This window comes from Mustela putorius, unplaced genomic scaffold (assembly GCF_011764305.1).
Source record: "Mustela putorius furo isolate JIRA1106 unplaced genomic scaffold, ASM1176430v1.1 tig00537227_pilon_pilon_pilon, whole genome shotgun sequence".
In the NCBI taxonomy this organism is placed as follows: Eukaryota; Metazoa; Chordata; class Mammalia; order Carnivora; family Mustelidae; genus Mustela; species Mustela putorius.
Window position 1 is genome coordinate 26,048,894 of NW_025422368.1, and position 13,156 is coordinate 26,062,049.

The window sequence follows — 13,156 nt, forward strand, 5'->3', positions numbered from 1 at the left end:
TTTTAGAGAGGATGGGAGCCGAGGAAGAAAATCCCAAACAGACTCCCTGTTGAGCACAGAACTCAAAATGGGGCTTGATCCCATGACCCTGAGATCATGACCTAAGCTGAAATCAAGGAGTCAGGCCACCCAGGTGCCCTATCTCACAAGTATCTTAGCCCTGAAAAAATAAAAGTATCCAAGTCACCCAAGGTTAAGAAACTTACCCAAGCTAACAAAGTTAGTAAACCTCACTGGTGGGATCAGAGCTCACCAATATGTAATGGGCAATTGTCTCATCAGCCTATGGCCTCTGGAACCAAACTAGGTTACAAGAATGTCAACTTCTTAGAGGGGCAGAACTTATTCGGATGCTGTGTCTACCATAGCTCACTGATTTGTACAAAATGAGAACTGCGTATTTCTGCATAAGAGGCACATGGCTTTGATAAAGAAAATAGGGGTGCCTGGGTGGCTTAGTTGGTTAAGTGTCTCCTTTCGGCTCAGGTCACGATCCTGGAGTCCCAGGATCCTCTGGCTACCCGCTCAGCAGGAAGTCTGTTTCTCCCACTGCCCTTCACCCCACTCATGCTCTCTCTTTCACTCTCTCTGACTCTCAAACAAATAATCTTAATTAGAAAAACAAAGACGATGGAAGAAAAGCAAGAGAAAGCTATTAACAACTCCCAAGCAAAAACCTAAAGTGTCATTTTCACCTACATGCAAACTTCTATGTTTTAAACTACAAAGTGAGGGAACAAATCAAATCATGTAATCCAGCAAGCATTTCCCACCTCATCCTTATTTTTCCTACTCTTTTCCATATTTTTTCTTTTACTCTATTTAATTTCTCCTGGAAGGATGTCTTCTCAAATCTCTTAAAAGCTGCACTTGAATGAGGTCTCTTTACACAATGGGAATATTTTACTGGCGAGATATCCCTTTGTAAGGCCTCAGTAGGTTCAAATCACAAAGAAGTGTCCATCTTCATGACTGCTTATAAAATATATATGGTTGCTCCACTTTGCAACAGTTAAATGTGTCCAGATGGTACTGTAAGGAGGCAACAATGTCACTCAGAAGCAGGTCTGGTCTCTCTTCTTGTTTCCTGTTTCCTCTTCGTAGTTCATAAAGAGGAAGCTGTGGATCAGACCTTTCAGAGTTCTTAATGAGTGAAGAAAATGAGGTGAGCTCAAAAAACCACAAGTCCTCTTTTAGCAAAATCTGGACTGGATCCATTCCCAAGCACTGCACTTAAACCTTTCCTTAGCTCTCAAGCTTGGCAAGGAGGAAGGCCAGAGATGCTGTCAGCTCTCACAAAGCAGGTACATGACTAATGTACCAAAAGAGGCTTCCGGGAGTCCACCACTTCCTGAATCAATACACAAGATTTTGTGTATGTTTGTGGTGGTGTATATCTCTGAAGTGAAATCCTTGGCTCTGATCTTCAGTGTGAACTAGATCTATATGATTCCCAAAAGGTTATAGCCCTGCCAAGTGGCTTCTCTCTGCTCTGCCTCCACTATTTCTATCCATTTTCAGGATGACTCAACAAAGATCAACTCTGGATATTTCTGCTATTCCTTTCCAGGATACAAGGTAAGTGAGTGGCAGCAGGAAGGGAACAGCAGTGTGAGAAGGAGAAAGTGCTGAAGAGGCCTGAAATGGTAATACTTGGAATGAAAAAGCGCTTCTTGGGTTAGTCTGCTTTTGGAAGCTCCATTTCTCAGGTTCCCTCATTGCTGGTTTATTTTAACACAGTGGAAAATATTAGAAGTGGTCTCCTCTCTATGGAACAACAAACCACAGGGTTTAGGATTTTGTTCAATGTTAAACTTAGATAAATTCCGAAAGTCTACATTTTGTTTCACTGAAAGCTTACAATGATGTTTATTTCAGGGAGTGATATTTATAAAGTGTCCCTTTGCTTAGAAATTCTTCCCCCACAACAAATTCCATTTCCTCAAGAAGTTAAGCTCCTTCAGACACCAAATAATTTGCTCTTAAAATGTATCATCCCAAAGCCATAAAGTCCAAGATGATACAGAGAGGAGTGGTCGAAAAATGACCTCTTTCAAGATTTCTACTTCTAGCTGCTGACCAATATTAAAAGAGAAAATAAGCCAAAAGGATACGGCTCCTTTCTTGGTAAACACTAGGTCAGAGGCTGAGAGTCTTAAGCTCATACAGGAAGAACTCCAAGAGCTGAATTCTCTGTATTCCTTCCTCCTCCCCAACTTATAATAAAATTAGACAGTGGAATTTTCCCCTTTAGTCCATGATATATGCATTGTCTGTAACTGAACAACAAAAACATTAACAGAATAAAAATACCAAAAAATTGATATGTGCCAGATATAAATTTAAGTAATCAAATTGTAGTTATTTGCCACTTTTAACAATTCTATGAGGAAAAAGAGAATTCCCTTTTTTACGGAGGAAGAGACCAAAAAACTAGAATATTCAGCTATTCTACCAGATTCCCTCAGCTATTCATTTCAATCACAAACTAAAGTATCTGTAAGTGTCTTTTAAAGAAGGCACTATGTAAATGCCATCACTGATAATTTTCAGTTTCAGGCAAAGTCTCCACTGTTTTCCCTGTGAAGCCAGAGAACATTTCAACAACCAAACCAAAGCACCGAGGAACGCACTAGAATAGGAACCAAGGGTTCAATTCCCAGGCTTCCAGGCCATTGGTTTTATGGCTTGTAACAAGTCTATAAGGAGATTTGTTTTCTTATTTTATCAATGAGAATTAAATTCAGTGGTTTCAGGTCTAAAATACTGTGATCCTTGGCTGTTCTAACCAACAGATGGTATCACAAATGAAAAATGAAGAAAAACAGAAAAACCTGAAAATTTTAAAAAGAAATGCTAGGGATTAAGAGGAAGCAAATGTTAGTTGATCAATCCCCACCCCCAACTTGAATAGACCCTTCATAACTTGCAGTTGCACAGGAAAATAATATTTTAACATTAGTTTGGGGTGCTGCATTATCGAACTCTGCATTTTTAACAATTTCTGATTTTAGGCAAACAACAGATCAAGATTATCCAGAGTAGATCCCCTAACCTGTGCTCCCTCACACCCAATACTATTTTTTCTAACACCAAATCTTCTATTACTGTTCACCTTCTCAGTTGATTGTGTTCAAATATTCAGAGCTAAATATGACTTCCTCCCTCAAGTTCACCTCCATGGCTTCTGAGTCATCAAATCCCACATAGGGTCCCGGCTGAGAGGAGGACAACCAGCCACAATGAATTGCCCACCAAAATCCTGAGTGTTAAGTAAATGCTCATTATTTTAAGCCACTGGCTTTGTCGACACAGAATTATTATGTCAGTGGATAACTGATAGATAGATAGATAGATAGATAGACAGATATAGATAGATATCTATATATTTAAAAGTATTTTTCTGCCTCCACTCAACACTCCACTCCCCCATTTTTTTCTGTGTGTTCCTTATCCTCCAGTGTTAGACCAGGGTATGAAAGAAGAATGCTGGGTTTGGGAGGTAGACAGCCAGCTGGAAGAGAGGAAACTACAAGATGGTACTATCTTAACCTTTAATCCTGCTGGTTTAAATGAAGATGTTATATTATACCTTCCATCCCTTCTCAGAATCTATAAACACCTATTAATTTTTGCCTTAACACCAGCTCTTGTGGCACATATCTCAGATAAAAAGAGTTGTTACTCTTTAACATTATACCAATAAATTATAAAAAGCTTGAAGGGGCACAGAATACATGACCATAAAATCTACCACTTTGGCATGTGGATTATTTTAAGCTGAAGGCAATCAAGACCCAGCAGAGTCAAGAAAAACTTTGATCTCTCCCTTCACTACCTAAAAGAATTTAGAGAGCGGGCCTGCCTCAGAGAGGAAGCTGTACCAGAGGTTAACTTTTACCTGAATGACTGACTTATCTATAGGACACAGCAAATCTGTAATTACCAAACATCTGCTCTTCCTACTGTCCTGAGAATTACGCTCCCCTGCTTGGAAGCCCTTAGCTCAGGAAGGCACAGAAGTCTTGATGAGGGAACAGAAGGCTGGCTGAGGACAAAGCAAAAGCTTACACCCTGCAATCTTCCCCCACGCCAACTCCTGGGTGGGACATAAGTGACATTCTTTAAGAATCTCCCAACTATCTTAATGTTAATACCTTGCTAGAGGAAAAAACCTTGAAAATGGCAAGGTCTCTGGTATCTGGTTTCTTGTAAGTCCTCTTTAGTATATGAAAGTTCTATTGAAACCGCCCTTTTCCTGACTGCCCCCAACCCCATCATACATAACCTGCCACCCCTCACAACCCCCAGATAGCAGCTCTTTCTGCCCATGAGTTCTGTCCCCATGCTTTAATAAACCACCATTTTGCACCAAAGATGTCTCAAGAATTGGCTCCAGACCTCACCACACCAAAACTAACTTTTATTCTAGAACTTCATCAGTCTGACTTGCCTTTGGGTCTCATATTTTTATGGGACTCCTGTATGTATGAAATTAAATTTGTTTTCCTCCTGTTAATCTATCCTATGTCAATTTAATTATTAGACTAGCCAAAGAAGCTAAAAGGGTAGAAGGAAAATTTTACCTCTTCTATTAGCTATATACAAAATTCCTTCTAGAACACCAGCCATATTAATTTAATTTCTCCTGTTCTTTCAAAGTAATAATGGAGATTAATAAAGAGCCATATACCATGACCAAAATTTTTTTAAAAGTTTAAATTCAGAGCTTTTTAGGATAGGAATTTAGGAATCTGCTTCTCTTTGAAACATAAGAAGAAAGGTAGGTTTTTTGTGCTTCCCCCCCACCCCTCCAGTTGACCAAAGTAACAAAGACACAGCTCACATTAGAAAAGATTATAAGCTTAACAAAAACAACAAAAAGCAATATAAGTGTCTTTGGGTTCTTCTTTAATGCACTTTCTCCTTGAACTCATGAAGTGCCTCATCTAAATCTTAATAACCAAAGGCATTATGAAGAGGAGTGAGACAACCTTTGATGTCTCCTTTGATATTCAAATGCAGTCTGAAGCAAAGGAGCCAATTCTAAGACAATAATGCATTTCTCATTTTTATCTATTCAAAAACTGCAACTCACCTTCCATACCCCATTCTGTGGCTATGATAAATTTTTCTTTCAGAAATTTCAAACTTAGCTCAGTATCTTATTTACAAAGAAATATGTGGAGATAAAGACAAAGAAGGCAAAGAGAAATATAATTTCAGTTCTCTCACCATTTCGAAAATCAAAGTTAGAACCGGAAGAGGTCAGAAAGCTCAGGCAGTTTTACAGGTGAGGAAAAAAAAAATGAAAGCCCAGAAGTGTTAACCGATTTGTAGAAGATCAGGGTCCTTTGATATCAAAGGTCAATGAGTTCAGGCTTTATTATTCATTAAATCTGCGGCCTAATTTATATTCCTAAATGAATTTAGTCAGAGACCCCAATTCCTCCTACATGTAACAGCAAAAATTCAATTCTGGTGATATCCTTTTCTGTCATTAACAGTCCCAGAAAAGTTTCAATTCATTCATAATAGGGGGTACTTAATGTACTCTATGGGCATCATTCTCTGCGCTATGCACTTTACTTTTTTTTTTTTACACGATTATTTATTTATTTATTTGACAGACAGAGATCACAAGTAGGCAGAGAGGCAGGCAGACAGGAACCTGAGATCATGACCTGAGCCGAAGGCAGAGGCTTTTAGCCCACTGAGCCACCCAGGGGCCCTTGCACTTTACTTTTTTTATGTCATTCAATTCCATATTGTGAGCCATGCTTGTCCCCATCTTGTGAATGAGGCTGAAGGAAGAATTTACTCAGGATCTTGCAGCTGGCAAGTGGCACAGGTGAGATAGGAATCCAAATCCAAAGCATTCACTACTCTATATAGCATACAAATAAACCAGAGATGTTTTTTTTTTTTTTTAGCACACTTTCAACATAGATTATTTTTGTATGCATTTGTGCATGTGTAGAAACACAGGGATTTCTACTGAATTAAATGATAAAGTTCATCTTCCGTAACTTCCTCCATTTGCATGAGTCTACAATAAAACCCTTAGTATAGGTTTTTCCTACAAATGAATGAACTGAAGCAGTGCACGATTCTTGAAGGGTCTTTTATGACGTATCCTTTTAAAGGTTAAGGTGTGTAGTGGTTGCTGAAGGTTGAAATGCAAGTTCCATGTACTGTGGGCTGATTCAGAAGTCCTAAGTGAGAACAGACGGCCAAAAGGAAAGTGTGTGTGCATGGCTGAGAGGGTGCCACTGTACTGTGAACCCATCCGCATCAGCCGGCAGCTCCACAGACCAAAGTGGCAAGCAGGAACACAGAGTGAGACAGACAAGCGTGTCCTGAGAGTGACAATGAAGCTGACACCTGAGGAAGAGAAGAAGTGAGTTAGGTGAGGGGAAAAGGAATAAAACACATATACAGAGGCCTAGGATTGAGAAAGGCCAAGCAAGGTGAAGAAAATAAAAGTTCATTCTAGCTGCAGGATCTAATACTGGCAGAGTGGTGATAGGGAGGCTTGAGAGGCAGGCAGGGGCCTCAGTGACCCTCATGTCCCACTGTGGAGTTTGGACTTTATTTGGACAGCAATTAACAGTTGGTGAAGAGCTTCAGGCAGTGAGGACCCAATGCGATTTCCAGCACAAAGTGGCCCTCTGTGATGTTTCTAATGTGACTAGTGTGAGGTCTATAATAGAGCAAATGGCCCAGCAGTCCCAATGGGGAAATGGTAGGCAACAGTGATTCTGGAAGTTTCTGAGATGTCAGATTCAGAAATAGAAGAGGTTCTAGCCCAAATAGGTAGAGAATCCTGATGGCAGGGATAAGTGAGAAAGGCATGTGTTGTTACATTTATTTACCACTCTTATTTAGCATTAAGTCTTTTTTATTTTTTTAAAGATTTTATTTATTTATTTGACAGAGAGAGATCACAAGCAGATGGAGAGGCAGGCAGAGAGAGAGAGACAGAGAGAGAGAGAGAGAGAAGCAGGCTCCCCGCTGAGCAAAGAGCCCGATGCGGGACTTGATCCCAGGACCTTGAGATCATGACCTGAGCCAAAGGCAGCAGCCTAACCCACTGAGACACCCAGGCACCCAGCATTAAGTCTTTTCTTAATGCATTTCAATTTTGTGTGAATAGGTCATTAATTTGATGTCATTCAAAACTTTCCACTAACCAGAATATTAAACTGCCAAAATAGAAACCCATTATAAGAATATACATATTATGCACTTGTGTGGCCTTTTCTATGTCAAAGGGCTTTTCAGTCCAGTCTAATATTTAATCCTTGAAAGATCCATATGCCCTTGGCAGAAGAGATAGCACCATCCCCACACTATTGACCTAGACCTAGACCTCCTGAACCAGAATTCTGACATTTTATGGCTGTTTCACACTGTCAGACACATTTGCTGCAGGTTTCCCCTTACTTCTATCAGTCCAAACTTCCTACACACCACAGACTCTTAAGAACCCATGCAAATGAAATCACTACTACTTGCAGGACACATCTGTATGGGTACCCAAATAAACTTTTGCACTCAGAAGATTAAAAACAGCCAGTGATACCATAATCATATTTTCTGAACCTCTTATTGGAATAGACAGACTGATAAATCCAAATATAATTCAGCTAGTGAAAAGGAGTATTTGGTATTGAAACTGTCCAGGTAAACTGGGGAAACACATGTTCTGTTAACAATGACAACAGTAAAATAACAGCTGACATGGAGTAAATGCCTACAGTGCCCCAGGCAGTTCCTACGTATAAGTACTTAGCATCTTCCTACAGTATGTGCACTAATCAAATCTTCATTTTACAAATGGGGAAACCAAAATATTAAGAGTCAAGAAACTTGCACCGAGGACCAACAGAAGTCAGAAGGTCAATCTAGCTTGTACCTTTAATCACCAATGCTCTTCTGTTTCTCTGACAATGTCAACTAAGTCTGTCTTCAACTACCCATTGCCTGAATTTCAAACACTACCCTCAAGTACAAACATGGCATTAACATATATTTAAAAGAATGATGATTCCATGAAAAAAATGCTGAACATCACTCAGCATCAGGGAAATATAAATCAAAACCATAATGAGAAACCACCTTACAACAGTCAGGGAATGACTAAAATTAACAAGTCAGGAAATGACAGATGTTGGCAAGGATGTCGAGAAAAGGGAACCCTCCTAAGTTGTTGGTGGGAACGCAAGCTGGTACAGGCACTCTGGAAAACAGTATGGAGGTTCCTCAAAAAGTTGAAAATAGAGGCACCTTACGACCCAGCAATTGCACTACCAAGTATTTATCCCAAAGATACAGATGTAGTGAAAAGAAGGGCCCCGATGTTTGTCCACAATAGCCAAACTATGGAAAGAGCCCAGATGTCCATCAACAGATAAATGGATAAAGAAGATGTGAGATACACACACACACACACACACACACACACACAATGGAATACTACTCAGCCATCAAAAAGATGAAATCCTGCTATTTGCAATGACGTGGATGAAACTAGAGAAATTATACTAAGCAAAATAAGTCCATCAGAGAAAGACAATTATCATATGACCTCACTGATACGTGGAATTTAAGAAACAAAACAGAGGATCATAGGGGAAGAGAGGAAAAAATAAAACAAGATGAAATTAAAGAGGGTTCATCACCCATAAGGAATCTTAACCACAAGAAACAGAGGGTGCTGGAGGGGAGGGGGATGGAGTGATAGGGTAACTGGGTGATAGGCATTAAGAAGGACATATGATGTGGGACACCTGGGTTGTTCAGTGGTTAGTGTCTGCCTTGGACTCAGGTCATGATCCCAGGGTCCTGGGATTGAACCCCAGGGAACCTGCTTCTCCCTCTCTCCATTGCTCATGCTCTCTCTCTGTCTCAAATAAATAAATAAAATCTGTAAAAAAAAAAAGAAGAAGAAGAAGAAGAAGGGCACGTGATGTAATGAGCACTGGGTGTTATATGCAACTGATGAAATCACTGAATTCTACCTCTAAAACTAACAATATTATATGTTAATTAATTGAATTTATATTTTAAAAATCAAACTATAAAAAAATAAAAAATAAATAAAAGGATGATGATTCAGGATACCATTTATACCTGATCAATTAAGGAAATTAACAGAAAGGCTGCTACAAGTTCATTGCTATGAAATATCACAACCTGTTCCAACAGCAATATTCAACTGGCAAAATACTGGGCACAGAGTTAGGTCCTATAAACAACATATGAAAGAAATAATTTAATACATTTAATACTTAAATTAACAGCTAACATTTACTGAGTATTTGCCATGGGCCAGAACCTCTCCTAAGCACATATATCAGCTCTTTAAACACACACAACAACAACAGAAGTATGAAGCAGGTATTATTTCTATCTTCATTTTATAGAAGGGGAAACAGACGCCTAGAAGCCTAATGGAGTGACTTGAACTTGCCTGGGACCACAAAGCCGGTAGTGAACAGAGCTGGGACCAGCAGCGCCTGTGTTCAGGTGCTGGAGCCTGCTTCCCAGAGCTGCCCCACACGGCTCTTCTGTGCTTGCTGCACTGCCCCAAGAAGCTGTGCACAGGAGGAAGGACGAAAAGATTTCAGCGAAGGAAGAAGTCAGCATGAGCTGGAAAAGGAGAAGAAGCTATGGGAAACACCGGAGACCTGACCTGGGCCCGCCGGGTGGAGGGGGGGTGCTGTTCAGAGAAGATGGAGGAGACGGGCAACAGGGGCTGGGGGAGAGGTGCTCAGGCAGCCGCAGAGGGACTGGAGGGAGCGTGGCTGCCCAGGACGGTGAGGACTCCTGGCAAACACAGCACCGGTAGCCCCTCCTGAGTATGGCAGAGTCAAGAGTGTGAAATCTGAATAAGGAAGTGTGAAACTAGAACTCTGAAACCATGTCAACCTGAACAGCAGGAGAATATTCCTAAATATAATGGATATTGTTTCTGTCTCCCTTTTGCTCAGCCACATGCAGGCAAGGGGTCTCACCCAGGCAGCTAGCTCCCTCTCCTCTCAGCCTTCCCCAGGCCTCACCTGGTATCATCTCTGTCACTAGGGTTCTTTTGGGGGACCTGGAGCAGGACTCTATCTCTCCAGGGTCCCATCTCTGACTTATTCCCTAGGTGTTTCAAACCTTACAGCCAACACTCAGGACAGAGACTGGGCCCATTGGAGGGGGAGCATCATGTGCTGCAGCTCTATACCTTCTTTGGTCTCTCCTCCACTCGTGGCATCCACACAAAATGCAGGCCAGGCTGGCCCTATCCCACTTTTATCCTCATCACAGGGTGAGAAACTTAGAAGATGTTATGCTCATCACAGGGTGAGAAACTTAGAAGATGTGCTACAGCTGCGAACAGCTTACATTGGAGACATGCAAGGGAGGAAGCCTCGCTTAAGCCACTTTCTCCAGTCCAGCTTTCCACAGAGGCCCGTCATGCACAGGCCGGAAGCAACTTGTAAGAAGGGGCAGTAAGCCCAGAAGCTCTGCAATACACACGGGTTCGCACACAGAGTTCACACAGAGGCCAAGGAGGACATGTGGCTGCCTGGGCTTCCTGGAGACCACCGCTCCTCCTGAAATAGATCTCTTCCCTGCAGCCAAGGCCACGCTCTGGCCAAGATAGGTGGCTTAAGAAAACATAGCACCACTCACAGGGAGGAGAGCTATGCCAATGTGGGAGAAGAGAAACCTTTCCTTGGTCCAGATGAACTCATCCAGAGAATAGCTCATGTCTCTGGCCCCAACCCCCTTTCTAATGAAGGTCAGACGGCTGACCATCAGAGCTGCAAGGGCTGGAAAGGAGCGACTGGTCCTTCCAGCACAATCCTGGCAAACACCTTTAAAGTTCACGTTTCCTACAAAAATCTAATTTTAGGGGGATTCAAGTTTTAGTTCACTTGGAACTCTTTTTTACACTCAGGACAAATACGCTATATACATATATATTTTTTTAAAGGTGAACTTTTCAAGGTTCAACTCTAGGCAATTTGGTTTTATTTTTAAATTCCAGTATTCACACATGTTGAAAGCTCCTAAGGAGAAAGCCATAATTATGATTTCAGAGTAGAAATAAGAACCACAGTGGCTCTTAGCAATAGAAACAATCATTATTCAGATAATTGTCATGGTTTTTAATGTTTATGTAAAATGTCTACTAGTTCTGCGGAAGTTAGAATACATAATTAAGTCTATATTTTTTTTCAAATGCATGCTTCTTTTGGTTATACCATATTTAAAACTGTCTCCTAATTTACTTCTAGACCAGACTCTCATTTTAAAACATAACATAAAAAATTAAAGTAGGGAAGTTGCCAAAGGAACTAGAAATTGCAGTCCCAGTCCTATTTTTTCACATATACTCATATCTAATTATATTTATTTATATTTTTCAAAGGAACCATTCAGAAAATAATGTTAAAACATCAGTTTGTTAAGTGGGTTGTCAGAGGGACCTCTGAAGGTCTCTCATACTAAACTCTCAAAAGATGGTGTCTGTGACAAAGGGGCAGCCCAGGTGTGGTAAAGCAACCACAGAAGCCACAAAGAATCTCAGCTCATTCAATGACCCACTGAGAGTCTAGCCAACCCTCATAACTGCCTTGGGGTCTCAGGTGCCTCAGCCACAAAGCAGTCATCCTAATTTCTACCTCACTCATTCATTGGAAGGATTTCAATGAGACAAGGTATGTAAGTGGCTCAACGCAATGCCCAGAACATAAAGGCACCCAAAATAACCATTATTGGAATAGTGACCACAACTTAAATGAAAATTCTAAAACCCTATGGCCTGTCTTGCATGGCCACATGCAAAAACAAAAACAAAAACAAAACAAAAAAATAAACAGTGACTTCAGCTAGGATTAAAGATAGAAAAAGGACTCTTCTCCCTCAAGTTCTATCGGCTCCCTTCTTCCTGAAAAGAGAAGGGAAGAGAACTAAATATTTTCCTTGAAGATGAAGCTAGAATTTAGCTTTTAACATTCTTCTCATTCACTGGTTTCCTTTCATTCAACTTGGGATACTGAAGCCAGCTACTCCAATGTGTCAGGCAAGACACGCCTGCCCACAGCAGCTGGCTGAGGAGGCAGACAGGAGGTGCCCTAGAAGGGCTGAAATCCAGCTCACGGTCCCTTCAACAACCCATGAGCCCTGGCGCCCGCTCCATCAGCCTTGAGGAAGGGCAGCGTTTTCTGAATTCTCCCAAAGGAGCAAAAAGTGCCCTTGACTCAAACATCATGCACTTGATACTTCACACACTCCCAGTTTTTTTCTACTTCAAATAAATATCCCTACTGTCCAGCAGCAGCCTGCACATTATGATCCAATACCCATTAAACAGCTTCATTTGTCCTAATGACTTTCACAGCCAACTTGCTAAATATAGTATTTCCATTTTCTTTGCAGCCAACTTTATTTTCTCACTGACACACTACCACAGTATTTCCAGTCACCAAACAAAGTGTAAAGTAACTTCATGTCAACGAACAATATTTGTTTCTGTATTAACTCAGCTGAGTTTCCCTTGCCAACTCACCATCATGTTTGATACAGTAGGAATTTAATTCATTATACCAAATTTTAAAAATTCTTAATCCTACAAGTCTTAACGCTACCTTTACAAGCCCCACCAATATCAGGACCCAATCTGAAATCTTCCAGGCTAAAGTTTCCATATCCTAGAGGTTTTATACACAAGAATGGACTGTCAGCAAGGGTGACCAACCAGTCCAGCATGCCTACCCCTAAGGAGCTTGCTGGGACATGGGATTTTTAGTGCTAAAAGTCCTGGGAAAACCAGAATGAGCTGGTCATCCTCTATCTAGCAGAGTGGCAGAATATAGACTTAATTGCTATCAACCAAACCATACGTTTTGCAAAAATCCAAACAAAATAAATGGTATCTTTTTCTTGCTCTGGACAAACACACCTGTATGCAGACAGACAGACAGACACACACACACACACCACACCACCACATATATCCTCCTATCTATCATTTGCTATTCTTTATGAAAAAGAGTTTAATCAAAAACAAGTATTTCTCTGGTGGAAGATATTTACTGATTGGTTGAGTCTGTTAATTCTGAAAACCTGAGAACTAGAATTTTCTCACCCCCAATTT

General features: G+C 40.8%; 1 protein-coding gene across 2 annotated transcripts in view; it reads right to left on the reverse strand.

Annotated features, from left to right (window-relative positions):
• The window catches only part of TMTC1 (transmembrane O-mannosyltransferase targeting cadherins 1), a 264,007-nt gene that overhangs the window by 145,194 nt on the left and 105,657 nt on the right, over positions 1-13,156 (reverse strand). The window lies entirely within an intron of this gene.